The 25675-nt window shown below is 41.6% G+C and overlaps 1 long non-coding RNA gene across 1 annotated transcript; it reads right to left on the minus strand.

Moving 5' to 3' along the window:
- Positions 1-990: 990 nt before the first annotated feature.
- Positions 991-25468, minus strand: LOC109298231. Its single transcript, XR_002097544.1, has 3 exons — positions 25458-25468; positions 24013-24019; positions 991-1073 (listed from the first exon to the last, which is right to left on the minus strand). It is a non-coding gene; the product is annotated as an uncharacterized LOC109298231 (long non-coding RNA).
- Positions 25469-25675: the final 207 nt, after the last annotated feature.

Genomic DNA, 25675 nt, shown 5'->3' on the forward strand with positions numbered 1-25675 from the left:
AAATGTTCTAATGAAGTAAGGCCTGCATCTATATGTTTAGATCCTGGTCCAAATATAAACCTGAGGATATATCACATTCTAAAATAAGAACACAAAGATTTACAACTGTATGCATTTTTTATACAGACATAATATACTATATGTATTGCATGTATCTAGACTATACTATTTGAAAAGGTGACATTTTCTTACGTATACTTACAGCTGTAGGGAATGTCTACACTATACTTTCATATTATATATACTGAGTTCTCATACAGGACAGATATTTTTATTTCACATTGGTTCACTTTTCCACCTTAACAATAATAGTAGGCAAACATTTTATTGTTGTTGTGAATAGCACAGGAAAGTTTACTTGTTTGATGAATTATCTAAATTTCTTTGCTAGGAACAGACATTCAAAAAGCCCAAGGTGGAATCAATCTGAGTCATGCAGTTTTCTGTAAGTGGTGTAGTTTAGATCTGTAGTGAACAGAACACACATTTGCCCTTTGTGTGCACCAAACTTCTGTTCTGTTACAGATATAGACCAGTTTTGTGTGTCAAACTCTATTTTGTTACCGGTATATATAAACCAGTATCCAATCACTTATACCGGTAAAAGTACAATGTCTATACCTGACCCTTGTGTTAGTTAGCAAACTGATTTAGAAATCTCTTACAAACAGATTCATTCATAAGATGTTCAGTTCTTCATGCCAAGTCAGAAATACATCAGTCTTTCTCGTAGAATTTCAGCATTTCCACTTCCTATCCCATCCAGAACCAGGAAGTTTAGAAGTATATGCAAATAAAACTTAATTTCAAAACAGTAATTCTGCAAAACTCAAAGGAAAAAAATGATTCACTTTGGGGTAAGTGAATCAAGTAATCTCTTTCTTTTACTCATATCACTTCTTCCATCCCAGTTAATGTAGGCATTCTGCTTTGAAGCATCTTCACATGAACCCTCATATAATCACTTTTAAAGTGTTCTCCAGCCATGCACTTGTGTTCGGTCACAGCTGTAGAGCACTTTCAGGGGCCAGATCAGAAGAAAATTTTCACTTCTGTCTGAGCCTTATGGGTTCCTATATACATGCAGGAAGGCTGTTCTGACACACTGTAATTACAGTGCATCAGAGTAAACTCAATTAATCAAGTCTGCTAGCGCGTGGTAATTACTGCACTCCAGCAGACTCCAGTATCACATGCATTAGCATACCCACACTGAAAAATGGCAGCAGGGATGCTTTAACTAGAGCTTGTTCGACGAGCTTTAGTTAAAGTGCCCCCGCCACCATTTTTGAGTGCGGGGATGCTGATACATGTGATGCTCTACGAGCTTTAATTAGAGCAACTCTCAGAGCCAATCTAATTAAAGTACCCCTCTCCTCCCCCACTCCTGGAGCGCATCTATAAACACTGTATGTGTCTTGTCTGCTCTCTAAGGAGCCAATGACAAAATTCCTGCTCGCTTCAGTGACTACAAGCAGAGTGGGATCTAAGCACATGCATAAGTGGTTTGCTGAGTCAGGCTCTGATCCAAACCCATCTGAAGTTGATGGAAGTCCTTCCACTGGCTTTAGTGGACTTTGGATCTATACAGCAGTGCCCGACAGCCAGATTCATCACTGCATCATTCATATGTATGTCCACATAACTTCTTGAACATAAACTGTTTGCAAGTAATACAGCAGCATAACAGGCCCTACATCAATTTTGGACTTTACTTTTCTGCCCTCTAGAATTCCTTATGGATTTGTCTGAAATTTCTCCTTCCATCTTCCTCCAAGAAAAAGGATCTGCTCTAGGGGAAAAAAAATTAGCCCCATTTTCAGCCCCAAACTTGGATTGATTTCCACTTTTGGGAATAGGAGCACGTGTAGCATCTAAAATATCTGAAAAGCACCACTGGAAGAGCCTGTTCAGACAGCAGGATTTGGCACATTTCTAGTACTATGTTTTATGTATTAGGCTTTGTGTGTTTGCTCAGGTAGGGCAATGGACATGAACAGCCAAATAAACAGTGAAGTATATCATGATCTTCATAGCTATAAATTTAAACTGAGCTCCCCTAACACCCTTCATGAAAGATTACTAAGAAATCTGCCACTTTAATAATGAGATACTGCTTATTCATAAGATTTTATCTAGAAATCAAAATATCAGTTCATGTAGGCTACTGAATATCTACAATGGACTGAAAAATTATAGTCATTACTGGCTTAGAATGAACTTGAACCCAATGAAGAGATTCTACATTAGAGCCTGTATCCCCTAAACCTTCCAGTTCTTCACACCCAAGCCTTTTAGAGAGGGGTATAGTGCCTGAGATCCCTCCTATTCTGTGACTTTTTTTTTGGTCAGTATTTTGCAGTGAACTTCCTCAAATCCACCATGATTCAAGGAAAATAGATAAATGCATATGTGGATTGTTATTCAAAGCATCATTAGGCATGCACTAGGGTGGCTCTTCCAGTCTTTATGCCAATGTACCATGTGCTGCTTTAATAGCACAACCACTTTACAACATACTTCAGGCCAACAACCATCCTATGACACGATGCCCATTACATTAATTAAATGTTCCATTTAAGTATTACGTTTAAAAGTTCACGTGTGCAATTGCCTATACTGCAACAAAAGCCAGTGATTTAACATGGAAATTGCTTTTCCTGTTTTTAACTACACATATTCCCCACATGTGAGATATGCTATTGTTCCAGACCATGACTAGTAAACTGGCATCTTGATTGTCTCAGGGGTTAATAAGAATACACTGGATTGTCAATTCTGCACATGGGACCCAAGCTAAAGGATTTTTTTGGTGGGCAAAGTTTCCAGGTCTTTCACAACTGAAAAGCACACAGTGCAGTTGTGGAGGGGGGTACATTTCTTGTCAATGTTGCTTTAAATCACCTCTATAGGCCAGATTCCATTCCACCTATTAGATGCGTAAGTGAACTTGGGGTGCTATCTTTAATTTTATTTCATACTGCTCAAGAAAAAAGAGTTAATAAAAAATGTGGGTGGCCTCTCCTGCTCCTCATTGTTTTTTTTACTCAGTCTGAAGGTTCAGATAATGGTATGTTACAAAAGTAAATGTAATATGGATTTTCAGGGACCTGAATGGGGGTAGAATTGAATCACATTTAGGCAACTGGGCCCACTTAGACATCCAATAGCTGGAACAGAACCTGATGCTATGGGCTCCTGATTCTCGGCCAACTATATATAAGAGCCAGATTTAAGCGTCTATTTAATACTTTATGAGGCAGAAGAGTTTCTGATGGGTTTTAGTTACTTAAGCCATTTGTAGAAGTGTTCACCATTTTCTAAACTGTGTTGACTGATTCACATAACACAGTTCAAATCAAATATCAGTTTGAATTAAGGGTCAATAGTTGATCATTGACCATCAGCCCCTTAACCATAGATGAAGGGAGAAAAAATTATTTGGGGGGGCTGAGCGCACATGTGCACTTGCGCACTGCCACCCCCCCCAGCAGGTAAGTGTAGGGGAAGGGCTGTGGGGGGCAGATTGAGTCCCCCATGGTGAGAGAGGAAATGGGGCAGAGGCAGGGGCTGGAGTGAATGGGGCCCCAGGGCCAGGAGGGTCATGGCAGGGTTGGACCCTGGACAGCTCGTCCAGGAGTGTGGGGGGCTCCTGCTGCTGGATGCACCTTGGGGGAGGCCCAGGGGGTACTTGCCTCCCACCCCGATCTGTGTGTGGAGCAGAGGTGGGCTGTCACTGCTTGCTGAGCTCTGTGCTCCTCTGCTGCTGCCTCTGGAGCTGTGCAACACCATGTGTGTCCTGCAGCTGGGCGAGCAGGACACACAGTGCACCCCAGTCGCAGCAGTCACATGGCTTTGTATGGCTCCAGAGACATTGGCAGCAGGGTGCAGATCCCAGCATGCAGTGGCAGCCTGCCTCCACCCTGTGCACAAATTGGTGGAGGGCACATGCCCCCCAGGCCTGCCCCTGGATGTTTACAGTGGTGGGAGCCCCCTGTAACCCAGGATGAGCCACCCAGGCTCCGAGCATCCCACAGCCTGGCCTGGCCAGGGCCCCATTCACCCCAGCCCCTACCACAGCTTCTGCCCCAGTCCATCCCTCAATGTGGGGGCCTCAAACTGCACCCCGCCCCAAATCGCTTTCCCTTCACAGATTTGTCCATGGGATTTGATGCAAACAATAACATTTCAATGACCTTCTCTAACTATTAACTTTTATTCATGAAAAAAGTCATTTTTCCTAAAATTGAATCTGAAAATGTGTGGACAACTTATAATTGGGTAGTAATAGCTGCCTCTACAATCAAGTGTAAGTATACAAACCTGTATGTAAAACCATGCCTGAATAAACAAAGACTGCTGCTGGAAACCATTGTCTGCTCTTTGTATTGTGATTTCCCTCCATCTCTGTAAGCTTTTTAAGAATGATATGGTTCCAGTCATAATGTCCCCAAATATGCCCTACCAATCTGTTCCCAATGACATGCTCCAAACCCCCAAAATGCCAGTAAGTCTACTCTCTGGGATCATCCTCAAAGACCACTTTCAAGCATGCCTCAAAGGAACACCTGAAAATGTCCTCATCAGCATATTTCCAATTTAGAGGCATGCCTGAGAGAGTAAGAGTGTGCAGCTTACTCAAGGCCATACCAGCCAGCACAGTTTCATAAAAGCAAGCATGAAGCAGTGGAACACTACATATTATTCAGTACTTCCTGTGGCTTCAGCTAACCAAGGATACAGAATTTTTTTAAAGAAACCCTCTCAAATCTGGAAGCAAATAAAAAAACAAGTTTTGCTTCAAAAGTTCTACCAAATTTTCCTTAAAATCTGTTTAATTACTGGAGAAATGTCATTACATCAACTTTTCTTTTTAGAATACATGAACATTTTCAGGTATTCTCACTGTTGTGTCATGGCCATAAAGAATCATGAGAAGAGCTATTTTTTTCTAATACAGAACAGGGAGATTTACTGGAGACCAGGAATTTTCCTATTAACTTTGTTGAAATGTATATATCTTCACAAAACATTTTCAACGGTTTGTTTTGTTGAAAACATTCTGCCAACAATATTTGTCAGCTTGGGGTTTAGAAAAATATGTTGGACAACTAGGAAGGAACTAAATATAGTTGCTCTTTGGGAGAGAGGGGGTAATTATATTTAGTAGTTGGAAGAGTTGTTCCTTGTGATTTCTTTCTATGGGAGCCACAGAACTCATGATTCTCTAGGGACTTTTGCCTAAGGCCATATATTAACACTGTGGGTTACAAATCTGGATTATGACTAAGGTTGATCCTCATCCTTGCTGGACCAGGCCAGCACTAGTCTTACTCATTGTGTAGCTATTAATATGCCAGACAACAGGCACAGCTGTTACTCCATTGTTACTCATTCATTTTATGGCAATCTGAATTTGTCCAAGTGGTTACAAATCAACAAAAACTAAATCTAAAATAATAATGATAAAAGTATATTTCTAATTCTTAGCCGTCAAACACAGCTATGTGCTGTGATCAGTTTTCAATCTGCAAATATTCAGAAAGCCAAATGGCAAGTGAACAGAATAAGTTAACGAAAAAATAAAACCCATTCACCCAGGAAAGTTGGTATATCAGTGGAAATCCAAAATCCCCTGCACTTTTCTTATTTCTAGGATTTTTTCCTACTCAGCTCTAAACTTGACAAGACTCATTCATTTTTTTTTAATTAATTCTAAGGCAGGTCTCGAAGTACCACAGTCTTTTTCTAGAGAACTTTGTTGAGTGAGTTACAGAGGTGAAACATTGAAATGTTCACTCATCATTGCCTGAAATATAACTCCCTAAAATAGGCCGTGCTTGAGAGCCCTGCAGCTCTTCAAGCTGAGTGCCAGTTTTTCAGGCAATACTTTGTTCCATTTCACATTCACATTCACAGGTAGGAGGAGAGATAGTCTCATAGGTAAAGTATTAAACTGGGAGCCAGGTGACTTGGATTCTATATCAGTTTATGTTCCTTACCCAACTGCTGATCTGCTCTATGACTTTTGGTAACTTTCCTGCCTCTGTTTGATCTTCAAGTCCTTTTCAAGCCTAGCTCCCACTATGTGTTCCTAACACAACGGAGCCTTAAGGTGGGTTGGGATCTTGAGCCACAGGTTAATAAATGATAATAATAAAAAAGAAAAGAAAAGCAATTTTGACCAAAAGAATATTAGATAACGGGATGTGCTGAATCCAGCCTATAAGCTTATAAGGCCTACACTGATCTGGAAAGGCTGATCATAGCATTTTGATTCAACCATAGGTTATAATTCTGCTCTCAACTCATTCAGCCAGTTCTGATCATCTGTTGTTTTGTTGGCACTGATAGCAGTGCCACATTGCCTGGACAGTGAAATATGGAGTCAAAATCTGCCAAGTGGACATGAAAGCAAAAAAACACCAATTTTCTTGCCACAGTTCATATGTTGGGGATCTAAAATGATTGCTTTCTCTTTTAACCATTTAATATACATGTAGAGGTCAAAAGCCATTGGGGAAAAAGTAAGAGATTTTTAAACACAGTGGATGCCTCTATATATGCAATTAATGCAACACAATAAACTCTGGAGCACTTTGAGCTGGAGTATACTTCTCCTGGGTGCAATGCCCAGGAGCATGCACCCAGGACAGCAGTACTTTGAGCCAGGGTGGAACATCGCCTGCCTAGCAGCAGGGGGTCAGCCCCAGCCACCAGGTGGTGGTTTTGGATGGAGGAGGGTCTGGCCGAGGCACAAGAGTACTGAAAGTGTGGAGGTGTGTGGCTAGGCAGCAAGGAGAAGTCTGACCTGCTACTGCCTGGGCTGACCAGACATACTTTACACCCATGGTCACCGCCTTCATGTGTGTTTCATCACAGTTAATTACCATGCTCCCCCCATAAGATAGGACTGTCCCTGATAGTACTACCTTAAAGTGCAGTTAATTAATTTATTGCACCAAATACTGCTGCACATGTAGATGGTGATGCTTTACTGTGGAGCTAATTAGTCTGTCCCACAGTAAAACACATGTGTAGATGCACCCAGTATGGTTTTTGGAAGATAAAACTATAATGGCTCCTGGAGTTAATGCAGTTATTTCAAATCAATGGATGCATTTGATCCCTCAGTCTTCAAAGAGCCAAACACCCATGACAACATGATATAGTATCAGGAACAGTAGTTATGCCACACAATACTGGCAGCTTCTACATGCTGGGAGCCTGATCCTGTGGACATATACTAATGTAGTCATCTCAGTAAAATCAATCCTGTTTGCCGGAGAGTTGATCTTTGTAGAATCAGACCCTTGCAAATTCAAATTCTATAAAGAATTCTATAACGAAATAAGCCCAATTTCACAAGCAAAAGCCACTAGGCAATATTAGGAATAAAAAGCCTGTCTTTTTAAATTTACAACCAATCTCCCCTCCTGCCCCCTTTGGCTCTTTGCTAAAAGAAGGGGGGGAATGCTTCAACTGAAATCATTAACAATGTTCTTTTCTTTTGTAACGGGCGAGGGGGAGTGCTGCTCTTTCTTGTGCCAAAAAAATGACTAAACCAATCTGCTTCAAACTGTGATGCATGTGTGTGCTGGCCAAATGATTTTTAAAAACTCATTTCTAGAGTGCTGGCAGTAGGGATTTGTCATGGAAAGGCTGCCTGTTTCCTGGGCCTTTGTTCTGAAACCCACATGCTCTCATTCTCTTGTCCTTCCTTCCAGACCCCAGGTGCTTTCTCTGGCTGTGATTCAGTGACAGACATAAATATGTGCTTATAATCAAAATTAAGCATGTTCTTCAGCCTCATTGCTTTTAATGGGACTTATACACATGCCTCAAGATAAGCTTCACTGAAATAGATCAGCTTGAGCAGATGCTTAAATGCTTCCTTTTTTTATTCCCTGTCTCCCCAGTGGGTCCCTCTCCCCCTTTTCCAGGTATCCTTCCTCATTCCACCAAGACTTTATATATTATGTATATATTTAAAGCTTATATACATTCTTTTTCCTCTTGTTCCATTTTTTTCTGTTACTACATCACAATAGATGATTCCTCTGTCAAGAAACTTGCCTCCCCACCCATCTCCCACACAGACAATTCCCTTACCCTTTCACTTTACTAATTACTTTATGCTTGTGTGAGCTATATGGTTATATAGTACTCACAGGGCATGTTAAGGGAAGAAGTGGATGAAATAGGGACTTCAATGTCCACTCAGCAAATGTCCATGTTCATTTGTTTTAGCCAGCAATATTGAGAGAGCTGAGTCACAGCAGTATCAGAAAATTTACTGGCGCTGCATTTGCAGAACATGAAACCCTTCAAGAAGCAACCCAGCAAGCAGGATCAAAGCCATGAAGTTTAAACAGACTGGTTCACAATTCCCTTTAAACACATTCACCCGTGCATGATAAATACAGTTGGAAGCAGAAAGCACATGATTCATGACATTGCAGTATACCCCAGACTAGCTCTCCGTTCTAAAAGAAACATGAATCAGCTGGGTTTGCCTAATGGTGGGAAAAATTAGGAAATATCAGTTCACCAGAGGACAAATGTAAGTGAAACAGGGCTAGTAATTAACAATTTATTGCCTTGCAGGATCAGGTACAGTACAGAATGTGTGACCACAGAAGATTTAACTTCTCTGGGTGAGGGCGTAACCTTTGGAAACCAAATCACTGGCCAAAATACCCGTGGCTTCTAAAACAGGAAGAAATGGGAGACCAGCAAATCTACAGTGGGGCAAAGTTAGCTTTCTTTTTCATGGGCTCAAACACCTGCCTTTTTTTTCAGTCTCCCTCCCTTTGACTGCTGGGGCATTTAACAAAGCACTTTAAAAAAAAAAGAGGCAGCTGGGTCCTTTGCTCTCTTCTCTGAACTGCACAGTGATTGAGACACTTCCAGATAACAGCCCAGAAGCAGAACAACTGTTGGGACGTCTTGAGCTAGAACAGTCAGCTGCTGGCACTTGTGTGATTTACAAAACCAACTTTGAAACACACATCCAACCCTTTGCTTAAAATTCCAGTGTGAGGGACAGTGAAAAAAGGTAGTGTTGTGATGAATTAATGGGGACTGAGAAACTTGGGAAGAGAAAAAATAAAGTGAACCCAGATTTCATAGACTCTAAAAATACCTCTTAAGATGACATATAATGGTGTATTTTTTTATTACCTCATTTGCACCAATCCGGGTCAGCTGAAAAATTAGACAGAAAAATCATAGAAAGGTGATTTTCAGAGTATTGAGAACCGATAGTGCATGCATGTTTGGTGAGCAAACTTGCAGGTATTGCACAGGCAAAGTAATATATCTTCATTACAAAACAGAGCCTGTTTACATACTAAAATGTTAGATTTGCTTCTGTGTGCACAAATGCATGCAGATCTTAGAACTCGAGTGTCTGAACTGACTCTGTCAGGTAATACATTACAAAAAATTCATTAAACTGAAATTGAGCTTAATTCTAGTTTCACACATACACATTTCCTATAAAGTCATGTGGCTGAATTGGTATAAATATATGGGCCAAGTGGTCAACAGTTCTATGTTATTGTACAACTGGATATAAACTGACAGCAACCCCAATAGATGACTTAAAAGGACGGGATTGGTCATTTAAACGTGACTCAGAAGTTCAGAACCGGCAGCAAGTAGCATGGCAGTGACTCATTTACAGAAAAGACCTGTGTTTCCTGCTACTACCCTGAATCTGAACAAAAAGAAAGCAGAGAAGAACAGATGAACAGTTCTTCAATGATTTTTTTTTTATCTATGGTAAGCGTATCTTCCTGCTGAATCATCCTAAGAGTTTCATCATGTTTGACACACCTACCATATCTTAACAGTCAGTAGAAAGCAGCACATTTGAAACCACTTCCTACTTCTGGTAAAAATTACCTCAGACAATGGGAAAACGAGTCAGATATTTACAACATGAGGGTTACAAAACTAAACATTTTTTTTTAATGAAAAAATAGATCCAATCAATGAAATTAGTGGAGTCAGTACTCAGAGCAGGTTTATTTACTTTACTTTTTATTTCTCTTTCCAAAGAATGAATTAAGTAAGGCTACCAGGAAAAGCAAACATGGTAACTAGATAGTCAGGGGAATCCTGGCTGAAGCCACACAGCACACTAGAGAAACCTCTAGTATGTGAAAATATTTTTACAAACAATTCACTGAATGGTAAGACAAAATAAATGTTCTTCTTTAGAACACCCCTCAGATAATAATCCCAATGAACATGAAGGTAATGAAGAAAAGGTAGGGGCACTTAGAATATATGTTTGCAGTTACTGTACACTGACTTCAGAAATTACTTGTTATACCTATTTTTAGGGGTTTTCTTATGCTTCAACAATTAATATTGGCTCCCCTTCATGTATAAGCCCACAGGAATGAGGAGAAGAAAGAAATCTCTGTACAGAATCCTTACCCAAAACCCTATCCATACTCTATGTGCATCATTCCTTTTCCAAATTATGAAAAATAGATCACCAAGTATCTGAATAGATTTCATGGGATCCACAGAGGCTAGATCCATTGACATAGAGATCATATCCTCACAGAAGCTCTCTGTTGATCCCTAGAGATAAGCAGGCACCTTTCCATTTGCATAGCTAAGGCTGTTCCTTTGGGCTAAAGTCTATGGGGCTGGACTTGGTTGAGGGGGACAATGTTTATCCTCCCTGTGTCTTCTCCCAGCCTACCAATGTTCATTACTTACCAACATGTACCCCAGAGCCATGAAGAAGCCTGACTATGTGCTGGCAGATAGGCTCAGAGAACTATTATGTACATATATAACTAACTAGGCCACAGGTACCTAGATAAGGCTAAGTAGCCTGAAGGGAGAGTATGTACTTGGGTATGCATTCACACACATGCCCCTGTGCATGGGTATTGCATAAAATATAGTTTATTGACTTACAAAGGACAATGCACTTAAAGAAAAAATACATTCCTCACCTAAGACATTTGCATTTCATCATTAGATGATATTCAAAGCATCTACATTCATGAATGATTTGCAGAAGTTCTCTGCCAGTTATCATAGAAGTAAACTGTAAATTCATAAATAGGGCCTTATTATACCATCCATTTCACTAGTTGTATAGTCACATAGTTCAGTTAATTTCATTGAAAGGACCGATTCTTAATTTGCAATGTTATAAATTAGAGCCATTGAACAATTAAAAAAATTGATCATGGTTAATTGCATTATTAAAAAAGATTAGTCACAATTAATCTTGATTTTAATCACACACCTAGAGTCTCAAAATTATACACAGAAAAACTCAAAGTTATGCAAAATTATGCAGGTACTTTGTATGGCTGTGGGGGTGGGAGTGTGCGGGGGGTTGGACCCCTGGGGAGGGAGGGTTCCTACGTACCTTGGCAGGATGTGGGGTACCGTAGTTCAGGAGTGAGCGGCAGCAACAGGGCCAGGGGGACTGTGGCTTGGGAGTGAGGGGCAGACACATACACACACACACACACACACACACTGCCCAGCAGGTACTTGTTGGGGGGGAAGGGCCATAGGGGGAGGGCAGCAAGAAGACCCCCACAGTGAGGGAGGGACAGGGGCAGAGGATGGGGTGAATGGGGCCCCAGGGTGGGTCATGGGATGCTTGGAGCTGTGAGCGCTTCATCCAGAGGCACAGGGAGGCTACCACTACTGCACACACCCCAGGGGAGGAATGGGGGTCATGTGACACCTGGATTTGTGCATGGGGTGGAGGCAGGCTGTTGCTGCAGGCTGGGGCTCAGCACCTCACTGCCTTTGCCCTGGGAGCCATGTGCTGGCTGTGCCGCATCCCCTGCCCTCCCGGCGGCAGGAGGAACATGGCATTGCGTGGCTCCTGAGACAACGCCACTGTGCAGTACCAAAGGTGCACGGTCTTTTTTGTGATGCTTACTCAACAGTAGACTATTACAACTGTGCATTAGCACATAAGCATGGGTTTTGCCATGACACACTAATGCACCGCAGAATCAGTCTACTGTGCATTAAGTGTCCCATGTAGATGCGCCCCTTCAAAATATAAAATCTTTCTAAAAAGCAGTTGAAGCCATTAGAGAGGCTAGGACACTGTACCGTGGAGCTGATGGATATAGGCATAGCTCTATTGGGGTTAACAAAGTTATACTGATTTATATCAGCTGAGAATCTGGCTCAATAGACTAGCTTAATGGAATTACGTCCTTTTAACACAGCCAAGGACTTGTTCCATACAATTTAATGTAACACATTACAATAAGCCTGAAGCTACAGGTGGACCTTCGGTACACAAAACTCATACTGATTTCAGTGGAAGATCTGGGCAAGAAAAAACAGAAGACTTGGACTATACTAATTTTCAGATTATTCATGTTTTAAGAATTCACAATAATTATGCTTTATATAGAGAGAGGAAGTGAGCGGTGCTAGTCTGAAGAAGGCAAGGTAGATATGTACCTGACTACCTCAGACTAACTACATCAGAGTTGCATAAGCTTTCACAAGCAGAACCTTACTTCATCAGATGCTAAGAAGGGACATATATGATTTATATATGCTTTGATTTGTTTATCTTTTATAATATTTTATGCTAAGGACCCGTGTAATTTTGATTTTGGAGAGCTGGGAGTGTACATATACGTACTATATATAAAGAAGCAACCTGCTTTTGTTTTATACAATAGATTTCTAAAAACATAGTTTCATAGTTTCATAGATTTAGGGTCAGAAGGGACCTAGTAGATCTTCTAGCCTGACCCCCCGCCAGGGCGGGAGAACAAGAAAAACCCCCAAAACAAAAATGGGACTCAAATGAGTCCAGCCAGGTAGGCATCCAACCTCTTCTTAAAGACCCCCAGGGTAGGGGCCATAAAGTATGCTGTATGCTAGGATCGACAGGTATTATTGAAACATTATCATCTTTAAAGGCCATGTGCACTTCAGATAAGGATGTACCAATGTTGTGGAAAATATCCAGATAATTGTGATACAAAAGCTCCAGCTGAAAAATCCCATAGGAATTGACTGCTTCATGTGGTATTTATAATTCTCTGAATTCCAAGTAGAGCTAATTCCTCACCCCTAGGTGAAGGCTAAATGCGTGGGCTGTGCACTAAGTTGTTCCACAGCCCACTATACAGGCTGACAGAAGGCAGTTGCTATTACTGCAGCTGCAAAGTGCAGAAACGCTACTTTGATAAGCAAGGTAAGAATAGGTAGGTGTGGGAAGAAAGTAGGCATCACATGTGTGGACAGAGGGGCAATGAGGGAAAGAATGTGTCCAGCAGGCCTATATAGTTGCAAATCCACTTGCATTTCTCACCAAAATCTCAGTTCTCCAGCCCCATCTTCAGCTGCAAGGAAGTCACATTAACCATCCACCCAACACAAGAAGTAGGGCCAGGCTATTTGGCTCTAACAGGATTGGCCCCTCAGCTGATGCTGCTAGCTGAGCTGAACTGCCTGGCCCTGCTTTTCAAACTGGGTATGCACTCAGCTGACTCAGCAGGTGCACTGGCTGTCTACCAAGCTCAAAGAGGGTCCTCTGTTCTCCACATGTATTCATTTAAGATATGCACCCCAATTTCCAGGAGCTAATTTTTGGGGAGAAAGCTGCATGCAAGTAAATGTGGTATTTCACTATCTACATGGTGTAAATACCTTGAGAAGATTGATTAGTTCAGTTGGTTAGAATACGTTGCTAAAAACTAGAGACCTACCTAATTCACAATGGATGTCCTCTTTTTTGGGGTCTGAGCACAGGCAGTTGCCATTTTTGCGGCAGAGTGTGTCGGGCCCCCTCACACCTCTGATTGGCCAAGGGGCCTTGGCAGCCCTGCCCCTCCCTGGAGATTGACAGATGACTGTCAATCTCCAGGCCTCCCTGAATGACTATCCGTCAATCTCCAGGGATGGGCGAGACTTCCAGGGCCCCTTAGCAAACCAAAGGTGTGGAAGAACCCGCTGTGCTTTTCCATGAAAATCTCCCTCCTCTCCCACCTGCTTCTCCGCCTCATATCTAAAGATGCCAGGGCTTTCTGCCCTTTTATTTTTGAAGCTTTTTTCCCCCTCCCTCTTGCTACCATTTTAGTGCTTTTTCATGGTCCCTGTGCTTTTTCAGAGGGAACCTTCCAAATTCAGGATTTCTGTGAAAATCACAAAATAAGGAATTTGGTAGGTCCTACTAATAACACCAAGGTTCCAGGTTTGATGCCCCTACCGGATACAAGACCTTTCCTGCTTTGGGTAGGGAGTTGGAGTAGATGACATCTTGAGGTCCCGTCAGGCCCTATGTCACTATGACTTCAAAGATAAGGCTTATACTGGAGCTATTACTGACCTATGAGTTCTAACAGCATACATATACATAGTTCTATCACAAGTACAGAACGTAAAAGAGCAAGGCTTTAGCACCTTAAGTACTGCTTATGTAGTAAGAAAATATCCAGTCTGTTTGCTATTGCACTCTCATTGTTCAAGCACAAAAAAGCAGTAAAATCAAATTGCTCCACAAAGCCATGTGCTTCATTAACTGCATATAAAAGATTAAATTAAAATATCAGCCTTCTGGCAGTGTCACTAATACAAAATTAAGAGGTAATCATTATTTATCAAAGAGAAACACTGGATGGAGTTCTGTACAAAGTAGTAGTTGTGGTCATCAGTAGAGAAAACCTACAATCAAAATGACTTTTTATGCATTAGAAATTACAGTAAAAATTCCCAGCTTCCTATGCAATGAGAAATATTAAATGCCACCCTGTGAATATGACTGTCAAAACTAACACCTCTAGAAAACAGAACTGTCAAGAATGGGGTCAAAGGTATAAATCAGCCAGTTTTCTAATAACATCTAAGATTAAGGTATTGCAACATAATTTCCAGTATATAAATACTGATAACAGTTGCTGAGTTAGAAACTAGGCTGTAATTCAGCCTGTCTATAGTCTTTCAATTATATGCTGTTTGCAAACATTCATACAACTGATCAGCATAGCCAGGGTCAGGAAGGAATTTTACCCCATGGTCAGATTGGCATGAGCTATAGGGGGTTTTGTCTTCCTCTCTCAAGGCTGGGGGGAGAGTGGCCCTCACCTGGGGCCTCTTGAGCATGTATGCACAACATACGAAAGAAGTAGGACATTGGCTGCCATTGTTCCCATGCTATTCTGTGGCAGGTTAGGGTATTGGTCTTTGTTGTGTGTGGTTTGGTGGTAGTCTTAAGTAGAGTTAGGTTATAGTTTATATGGGATGGTTTGGATAGGAGGCACCCTCAGGCAGGGTGATTGAACTACCTGACCTCTGGAGGTCCCTTGCATCACTACTTCATGTGAAGGCACATGTGGTTTGTGGCTCCACATACCACACACATTGAACATGAAAACATGTTCAACACTGCTAATTTGCAGTGTGGTGTCAAAATTTGCTACCAGGATCCCCCTTGCAAAACAAAAGTGCCAGGAAGAGGTGATGTAGAGCATGTGGAAAAAGCGTGTGCAGGGACAATAGAGGCCTGGTCATCCGGTGTGATACTCTGGCTGCCAGCCAGGCACCTCTAGTGCTCTGTTTGTGCTGCTGCTGCTGCAGCACATAGCGTGGCAACCAGAAGTGTGGCAGAGCTCACAGCTGCCTGCTGCTGAGTCTGCTGGGCATCCAAAGCCTGTCCTGGGCCCACAGAAGCACCCAGAGCCAGCTGCCTTAGAGCTGGGCATGTGAGGCAGCCATGCCACTGCTCCAGAGGCCCAGCCTGGCCATTCTCTTTGGGCACCAGGCCTCCTGGACACACAGTGACAAAGAATAGGCAAACCCCAAGATGGCTGTGGCCCTTATCAGGGTGCCCGTTCCACATAGCTCTGGCTTGAGGGCCATCTGCCTGGCCCCTTGCCCAAGAGGTTGTCTACTCCCTGGGGATCCTTGCCAAGGCCTGTTCTCACTCCATGTCATGTTGCTGTACCTGAAGATGGCTCTCCATTTGCTCTCTCTACAGACAGCCCATCCGCCAGAGGAAAGGCCATGTCCAGTGCCTGGGAGTAGGCATGCCCACTGTCAGGCATTGCAGGAGCCATCCAGATGTACCACCTGTGCCAGGACCAATATGCACAGTAGGACAGTGCCTGGAAGGAGCTGCTCTAGACAGAGCAGGTGCACCTCTGGGAAGCCTGGGAATACTGTCAGCAAGTCCTGGCCAAGTTCCACTGCTCCCACTGTGACCAAGCCCTTGTCCTGGAGGAGGTGTGGGCCAGCAGCTGGTGGTGGAAATGAGGGAGGAGGAGCAGCAGCAGCTGGCCCAGGACAGCTACAAGGAGCTAAAGCAACTGCGGACCTCCATTGACCCTGCCAACCTGGAGGAGCATAGGGTGTCCCCACACACTGAGTGGTGGTATGTAGGACTGAGGCCAGGCTGAGGGCCAAGGGGCCACCAGCCCCTGATTCCCTCCTCCTCTGGTGTTTCCCCTGACCCTAAGGGCCCTCTCTCTTCCCCCTGGTGCTTGGTTAAATAGTTGCCATTTGTTTCTGGTTTTGAATGGGTTTCCACACAGGGAGGGCTGGGTGACTGGTGGTGGGGTTGTGGAGGGGACTGTGTGGGATACTGTTGGAATGCTGAACTGTTGGTGTTAGGGAAATTTTGGGGAGAGGGAGAGGGGATAAAGTTTTTTTTCTTTTCACAATAGCCACTCTGCCTATGTTGTTGCAGTCCTGGCAGTGGGCAGGGATGAAGGCCCCTTGGCAGGCAGCCTGGTGCAGATGGTGAGAATATTGGTGTCCTACTCAGGAAGGTGGGCCTGTAGATGGGCACTGATGGCCTCACACACTTTGTCTCCCACCTGCCACCATCAGAGGGGCTGGTCCTCACCTGAGACAATGTTCCTGACTGGCTGGCTCTGCTGCTGCTCTCACCGGACATGCTGTGATACACACATGCCTGGATGCAGCCATGGGGCCGCAGGTCCACAGGTGCAGATGCTGTAGTAGGTGGCAGCAGGTCTCAGCAAGGCAGAAATCCCCAGGGTGCAGGAGCCACTCTAGGTCAGGGCTGTTGCAGCAGTCCAGCTGGTGCAGGAAGCTAGTGTCCCCAGACACCAATTGGCCAGGCCTGAGAAGCTGCTGAAGGCAGGTAGCCCTGTGCTGTTCTCCAGGCTACCAGTTTATACTGCTGGGGCCAGCACAGGAGCTGGGCAAGGGCAGTTTGTCCAAAGCAGCACAATTTGTCCTGTGACAAAGTTCAGGTGCATGCACTGAGGCACAGATTACTGGCACAAATTTGTGCCCCTACTATTTGTGCCACTAGAAGCACATGCCCCTGCATGTGTGGACATGGCCTATGACTCACACAAAAGATTTGTTTAAAAAATTGATTGGAAGAATTCACATTTGGGGCCCTGTTGGCTAAAAGAAAATAAGAGAAATCAAAATTAGATGGAAAGGTAGTTGACAAAAGGTTATGTCATCCAACCAGGGCACAGAAACAATACCATGTGACTAAATAGACCTGTTTCAGCATGGAAATAGCTTTGCATAGTAATTCAATGATTAGATAGTTGTTGCAAAAAATTGTGAAAACTGCTACAAGGTCAAATGTTTTATGCGTGTGTCAATAGGTAATGTTTAATAGGACTGCAAAATTTCAACGGCCATTTCATTTCAACACTGTTTTGACTCATTTCGAGGTCAAAACAGCAAAATTGAAACAAAACAAAGGCCATTGAAATAGCCTCAAAACAAAATGAGGCTAGTTTTGATAAATATATTTTATCATTGTCTTACTAGTTTTTTTCTTTAGTACTAGTACTATGTTGTACCACAAGGGCACAGCCCAGAGTAAAGAATTGGATATTAATGTGCCACCCCCAGAACATCTCAGGAATTGGGAGTCGTATCAGGAACACATGAATGTCTTCCCTTCCTCTGTTGGCTAAGCTTTCTGGCTAGGACAGTGCAGCCAGGATCAACACTGCATCCATTTCCCACACACTAATTAACAGGTGTCCAGGTGTTTATTTGCCCAAGGTCTGGATTGTCAGATCAAGGATATAAAGGAAGATTCTTGCTCTTCTACAATACACATTATCATCTATCCCTTATGTGGAATACACAACTCCATTCTCTTCAGTGCTTATATCCTCAGAGAAGTGGGTTCAACAGGTAAGTCCTACTTAGGAGGGAAGGAATGCTGTCTCTGTACTAATGTCCCCCAAACTTCATGAACCCAACAAATGTTTTGAACATCAAACATATAGCAGTGAATTGGCAACATCACATCGCATGGTCCTCAGCAGCCACCACACTGGATTTTCATAGGGAAATCTAAGCATGGCTATAGACCAAAGCATCATTAATTTCATGTATATCTGGTACTGAACACCTGTAAAAACCAGCTGATGCCAGAACAGGATGCCACAGGGGAGAATATAGGCAATAAACATCATTGAGATGGAAACATTTCTTATGGATGGCTCTTTCCTCTGTAAATGTATGGGTTACTTCACTGTAAATCCCTAGCTTCTGCAGTGTTGGGTGGCTTTCATCTACAGATACCATCTATACCAAATGCCCACTCCCAGGAAGAATACTCTGATGGTAACTTTGAAGAAGTTCACCTGACAGTTTTCCTGAGTGTCTAATATATTTTCTTATGGCAGTAGGTTATCTGAGCCTGAGAATGTTTAATGGTCCTAATCTTGATCCTCTTAGTAATACAGCTGGTTATGAAAAATACCAGTAAAAAAGTGCTGTCTTTTCCTCAACATGGAACAAACAGGTGACAAAATAACTCAAAAGACTGAAGAAGCCTCTCCAAAAGTTGTCTCTGATGTGTAATGATCATACAATCAAATCTGAATAAACCTACTGTAGGTGAAATGCTATGTGATATTATAGGTCTGCCAGAATATAATTATTAATCATGTAATGGAAAAATTCCTGGCAGAGTTTCAAAGCTGTTTCAAAGGTTATTGCAACTAGACATTAAGAAGTAGTAAAAAAAAATCATAGACAACAAAGGCACTATTCAGATATTGTTATCATTCATTTGGTAACATATAGTGCTGATCAAACTGGAAAAGAGGGAGCTAATAAATTGAATATGTTACAGGACCTTTAAAAAACTGACTCCTCTGTAGCTTCCTGAACATATACATTTAATGTAATGATTACAAAGTAGTGCTCCAGATAGTTACCCCAAAGAAAAATGAGTTATGGGGAAGTATTAGGAATAGTGAAAATCTCCCTGTAATGGTAGTTTTCATTTTTAATAATTGACCTAAAATAATTATGTATCCTTTGTACTTCTAGAACATTTTTTCATCCCAAGATTACAAAGCACTTGGCAAACTTCAATCAGTTAGCATAACAGCCTGGAGCTCTACTATGCCAGTTAGGCACAGCTCCTGTTTTTGCCCATGGCTATTGCAATACCACCAAGGGAAGGCAGTTTTGAAGGAAACTTGCCTTAGAATCAGGTTTTGGCCAAAGCTGCATCACATGTGATAGCCAATGTTTGAGGAGAGTGCATAAGGTCTGTAAAAAAGTTCTGCCTTCTCCCTGCTTCTTTCTTTCCTATGTCTTCCCCAAAGGAAGAGTTCTAGCATTCCCTCATACATACCAATTGCTCGCAGGTTTTACAGCACAGAAGGATAGGGTCTCAAGAAGGTTTCTTGTGCACTATTTATCCCTGCATGCCCTTGGAGCCCTGTAACAGCCTAGTTCCCTGTAAAACAGGTATTATTTATTACCCCATTTTACAGGAGGTCTCCAACAAGCACTTCATCACCAATCCTTCAGAAAACTCTGGTTTTGCTTTATCCTGCAAAATCTCCATCACATCAGAACATTGCAGATCAGATGCAACCATCTCTTTCATCTACTAAGTATTAAAAATAGCCCCAAATACATCCATGATCATGAATCACAAACTATGAACAATGTCATATGCCACTTGGATCATTCACTGACAGTATCTCTGACATCCACCAAGCTGTGTAACATCTCCCCAAACTTGACATAACCCTATGGTAGATGATCAGCAGCTCATATGTAAGAAGGCAGGCAGCCAAATAATGTCCAAAGGAAAATAATTGATTTCTCATCAACCATATCATAGTCTTATTATTACAATACTATTAAGGAACTCTAATTTTTATGAGGACCTGTTGCACTGGGCAGTTTACAGACATATTAAAAAATCATCTCCCATTCAAAGAGCCCCAATCCCCTAAATATCCATATTGTGCCTTAACTATATTTCATAGGATACTTCAGTAAAATGTAACAGAATACAGATCCTCAACTGGATCAATTTCATGTTGATAATTTCTTTTGTATCATATGTATTGGTCCTGTAAGATGAGGTCCATGACACATGATATGACACTTTCACCCTGTCTTAGAATGACCAGGTTGTCCAAAGAAAAAGAGAATGCCACATTTTTTTCCAGAGTACACTGTAATCAAGTTACTACCTAGGATTGTAAACCCTTCATACAGGATGTCATCCCTGTCATCTTGGTTATTTGATGGCACAATTCTGAATCAGTACCTGCCTGTTGCCTCACCAGAGTTATAGGGGAAGGACTGTCACTGAAGAAACTACCTTTGGTGATGGAACATAAAGTAAAGGTTCTGACCAATCCCATGGGATTTCTCACAGTAGTGAGGGTGTTAATACATTTCAAGTGAAATAATTACAGTCTCCATCTAAATGGCCTTGTTCATCTAATTAGAAAAGATATCTATCTTCACTTCCTGTCCCAGAACTGTTTTGAGATGTTGGTGGCAGTATTTATATAATTGAAACAATGTTAAAGTGTCTGAATTCCAATGCTGGGCAAAACTCAGGGTGTTTTGCTTTTGTTAGATTAAGAACTACATACTTTGTTCTATCCTTTGTAATTCTAAGAAATGTTTGGGAACTTCTAAGAGATGCTCTATACAATGTGTAGAATCAATTATTAGCATAGGCAACGCGTGCCTCCCAAGGCTGATGGGGCACAGTGACTGTCTACAGGTGGCACTGGAGGCAGTGGGGTTGTGGCGGTGGCAAGCCGGGACCACTTTCAAGCAGCTGCACTGACATCAGCGGTGAGGGTGGGCCAAGCAGGGACTGTCTGCAGGCGGCCACAGCAGTGTTGGCAGCAGGGTGGAGGGACCTTCCAGTGGTCCCCCGCAGCCGGATGCCAAGCCCAAAAGTGCCTGTGGCACTTCTCAGGGGGGCACCAGCACTCCGCCTGCCCACCCCCCCTACTCCCCGCCGCCTGTTGCCTAAATCGAGAGTGCTCACTCTCTGGGGGGATACCAGGATGCTCAGGGGGTGCACATGCACCCCTTATGCATCGCCTATAATTATTAGGAATAATAATCCTTGAAATATAATTTGATTACTTCTCATAAAATTCAATCAACAACTTCAATAACAATGATTATGAGTCTCCTTATTCTTTAACCTGTTTTGTTGTTATATACACATACATGTGTATCTACACATGTAAGTGAGTAAGTGAGTAAGTGGTTCCTTCCCATGAAAAAGGTGAAAACTTTCATGAGATTTCATGAAAAAAAAGAAACACTTTGAGTTATATGCAATTTAGGCTAGTTTAACAATATAAATGGGAAAGGCTAGGGAAATTATGATACACAGACTGTGTATTATTTTTGTTTTTTTAATCATTTACTGCCCAGGAAAAAGAAGTTTAAAGAGACAGGGTGAGGGCCATAGTAAGAGAGCCTTAGAACAGAAAAGCATCATCTTAAGAGGACAAAAGCCACAGACACTGTTGCTGCAAAATGAGTGTTCAACCTGAATTCTGAAGTATTGTTCTGCCTATTATTTGAAAAAGTGAACCTAAAGTTATTTGTGGGGGGGGGAAGTCCTTTGTCATATCCGATGACCCAGAATATTTAAAACTCAAAGCAAAGAAATTATTTTCCATCTCCCCTGCCCTGCATAAAGTGTAACGTGTAAAATGCCACTAACTTCATAGTGTTTTATACTTATTTTTCCCATATCAAACAGAGACAGAGGTCCAATTTTTCCACAGAAAAAACACCCTAATATGAGTAAGTAGCAATATTTATTTGAGAAATTAAATCTGCAAAAGGGGCTTGAATAGAACAAACGGCAGGTCAATTACTATAAAAAGGAAAATGTAACAATAAGTTTCTCTTCCATTCCTCCTATTCTGCACCAAGGTGTTTAATACCCAGTAGTTTCAACATTGCCTGACCAAGTAGCCCTAGTGCCAGTTATGATTGCTGGTGCCTTTGATGTTGTTGTATGAAGAAATACTTGTAAGCCATAACAAAAATATGTAGAGAGGCAAAGAAATAAATCGAGCAGAAAAAAAAACAAGCTAATAATATAAGGGTATTCACTGCAAGAAGCGCTATGTAAGGATGGTGTGATGGTAACAGTCATGAGTGATATATAAAATGAATGAGTCATCTCCTCATTGTCATTGACTTATTTACATATACCTTCCCTACCTGAGGCTGATTCTGTTTATGGTTTGCAGTCCCAGGTTACCAGGCCAGTCTGGCAACATTACCTCTAATCAACACAGACCAGAGAAGTGATAGTAATGGAAGAAACCCTCAGGGCAGGCTCAGCATGACTAGCTTGGGTGCATCTGTTGCTCATTGTGTTGGCATTTTAGGTCAGCTTAGTTAGGTTTGATCTGTTTGAAGCTCATGTCAGGATCAGGATCTGAGGTATTTGCTGGTCTTGCAGTTAAAGTCTGATAACACAGCATTTCAGGACTAGGTTAAAACATTGCATCTTTCTTCATCCATGAGAATTCAAACCATCATATCACTCCTATCATGTTTCTGAGAATTTCAAGGGTAAAATTACTAAGGGACAACATCTAATTTATGCAGGTATAGTGCTGGCAAACAAATTCATTAAAATTTATTAGGAGATTTTACCTCAGGTTCAATTTTCAGCTTGCCTGGGAATGGTAAATGTGATGTCCTTCCTGGAACATTGAAAGAAATGTATATCATGTGAGAATAACTTTTTGGAGACTTTACCAAACAACTTCTGTTAAAATTTAATCGAATTCTGGCTGGATTAATAATTTTATATGCATATTAACAAAGCAGGAGTTCATAGTGATGTACTATAATTATTCAGGATTAATAGACTATTCATATTAAATATATATCTGTACCCTTTAAACGTATATTCTTTAAAAATGTCCATCATACAGACGCAAATTCCTTTTGTATTGATATCAGGGGCAATTTGTTTCAGAAGCAGTTTTGGGATCAAAGTATTTGATTGCAGAGGTAAGATATATTGATAGCATATAACATAATAATCATTGTCAGCCAAGGAAGATGCTGCTTCACAAACACACAGCTACCTAAAAGAAAAGCCAGAGGAAGAAAGTGGGCCTTGGGAACAATTTTTCAAGTAATAAACATTTCTGGGTTTGACACATTTTGCATCCAACTGAACTGAAGTCCTTTCACTGGATGATCAAACCCAGAAACTATCAGCCAAAGTTGACCACAGCTACTATGGTTACATGTGGGAAGGAGACAGTGTCTTAGATAATGAAGATACAATCCACTTAGGCCTTTATAGGTCAACTAGTAACTTGAACTGCATTTTGAATAATACAGGAAACCAGTGTAGTAATTCAGAGCCCTGGAGTTAGATCCAGTGGTATATCTCCCTGTTTTCTAGTAGAGCTTGTCACAACAATTTGATGAAATAAAACGTTGTCACAATATGCCGTTTTGTTAGGAGGTATTAGCTGTGACAACATTTTGTCAGGCATGCCTGTGATGTCCATGGATCATAGTAAATATCTGCCAGAAGAGAGAGGTTGATGACTGAATGGAAAACCTGACTTTTTCTTACCTGAAAACAAGTGTTTTGACACAAATCTGTTGCATGAAAATGTCCAAAAGTTTCAGTTTCATTGCAGGGTGGAATAAAAACACTTTTTGAAACCTCTAAAGCCATCACAAAATGGCAGTGTCATCCAGTTTTACTTCTAAGCTACCTCTGAACGTCCTGGATTTTGGTCTGCCTCTGGGTCTGAGGCAGCACTTGGTATGAGTTGAACAGCAGTATTATAATGGCTGACAGGTTGTTAACTAGCCCAGAATAACCAAAGACTGAACAAACATGGCATCTCCCCATCTTGACCTTATCAGTCTCCTTCCCACCTCCAGCATGTTAATATACCAGGAGCTGCAAGTTGGAAAGTGGGTAATGCAGTGCTTTGCACACACTTGCCCCAACACATATGACCTAGCCCTCTGATCTAGCCCCAACACATATAATCTAGCAGTGTATAATGAATGTATCAAGGGTTAGGGTCTGGCTCACATCATATTTCCTGAAGCTCATAATGCCAACATTTTCACACTAACCTAAATTTCTAGATCATTTCCAGTGACCCAATTGTTAAATGCATCATAGCCTGGATTATGTTAATTTAACATTTTTATCACTTGTCAGTTCCTTGTTCCATTTCTTATCAGAAATTAAGGGCCTTTTTACACATGTAGCCAGACGCAGCACTGGGCACTTTAATTAGTGGGTTGTGCTAATTAGAAGCACCTGCGTATCACATGTATCAGCGTTGCAATACCTGCACTGAAAAAATGGCAGCGGGGTACTTTGAACTAAACCTCATTTGATATGTTTTATTTCAACATGCCCCACCACCATTTTGTCAGGACAGAGATGTGCAGCAACACTGATGCACGAGGCTGCTGGAGCTTGTCAATATCCATGCTCCAGCAGACTTTAATTGAGTCTGATCCAATGCACTGGATTTCCAGTGCATCAGAGCAGGCTCCCCGCATGCATGTAGGAGCCTTAAGATGTTATTCGTAACAGTAATGCCTTTCTTGTGACCTTTCAGTAAAATGCTACTGAATCTTTATAGCAAGCCTGACTGGCTTTAAAGTGGAATTTGGCAACTTCATAAATGAGATTATATAACATGGTTGCCTTTGGTGGAAGAGTATTGGATTTGATCATCTAACAGGTCTGTTTCAGGCCTACCTTTTTAATCTACCATTTATTTTTCTTTCATTCTTGATCTCTGTAGTCCCATAACTGGAATCTTATTATGGCTATTATTTGCTTCTGAATAATTCACGTAAGTAGCTTCATATTGTGCAGCTAATTAATGTTGGACCTTTAGCATAACATTTTATAGTTAGTAGCCAGTAACATTTTTACTGTACAGTAGTTTATATTAATTGAATTTGAGGTCTTTGTCCAAGTTGTGGCTGTGCTTCCATATTCTACCTGACATCCAGACTGTCATTCCTATTGCAAAATCCAAGAAGGAAATAGGCCCTGGATACTGTACAATTTCTATCCAAGTTAGGCCCAACGAGGGGGAAAAGTTACCTTTTTGTTATAACAAGTTGCTCACTGGAAACTTTGAGCATTGCTTTCTTCAGAGCACTAGATTTACAAACAGGAGTGTATTCATATTAAATTATCTCTAGAGTAGGCCTTATTTATCAAGACTGTCTGATCTTTTAACAACCAGAGATATAAGTTTTGCTAAAGCCTCAGTGGAATTATTTGTAAATATTTCTATGGTGTCATAAAAGATCATGTGACTTTACAACAGTTATTTAGAAAAATATAATGCAAACAATCAAAAGGCTGCCCTGAGTTTAAATTAAT

This window comes from Gavialis gangeticus, unplaced genomic scaffold (assembly GCF_001723915.1).
Source record: "Gavialis gangeticus isolate Ggan-Ray unplaced genomic scaffold, GavGan_comp1, whole genome shotgun sequence".
Taxonomy (NCBI): Eukaryota; Metazoa; Chordata; order Crocodylia; family Gavialidae; genus Gavialis; species Gavialis gangeticus.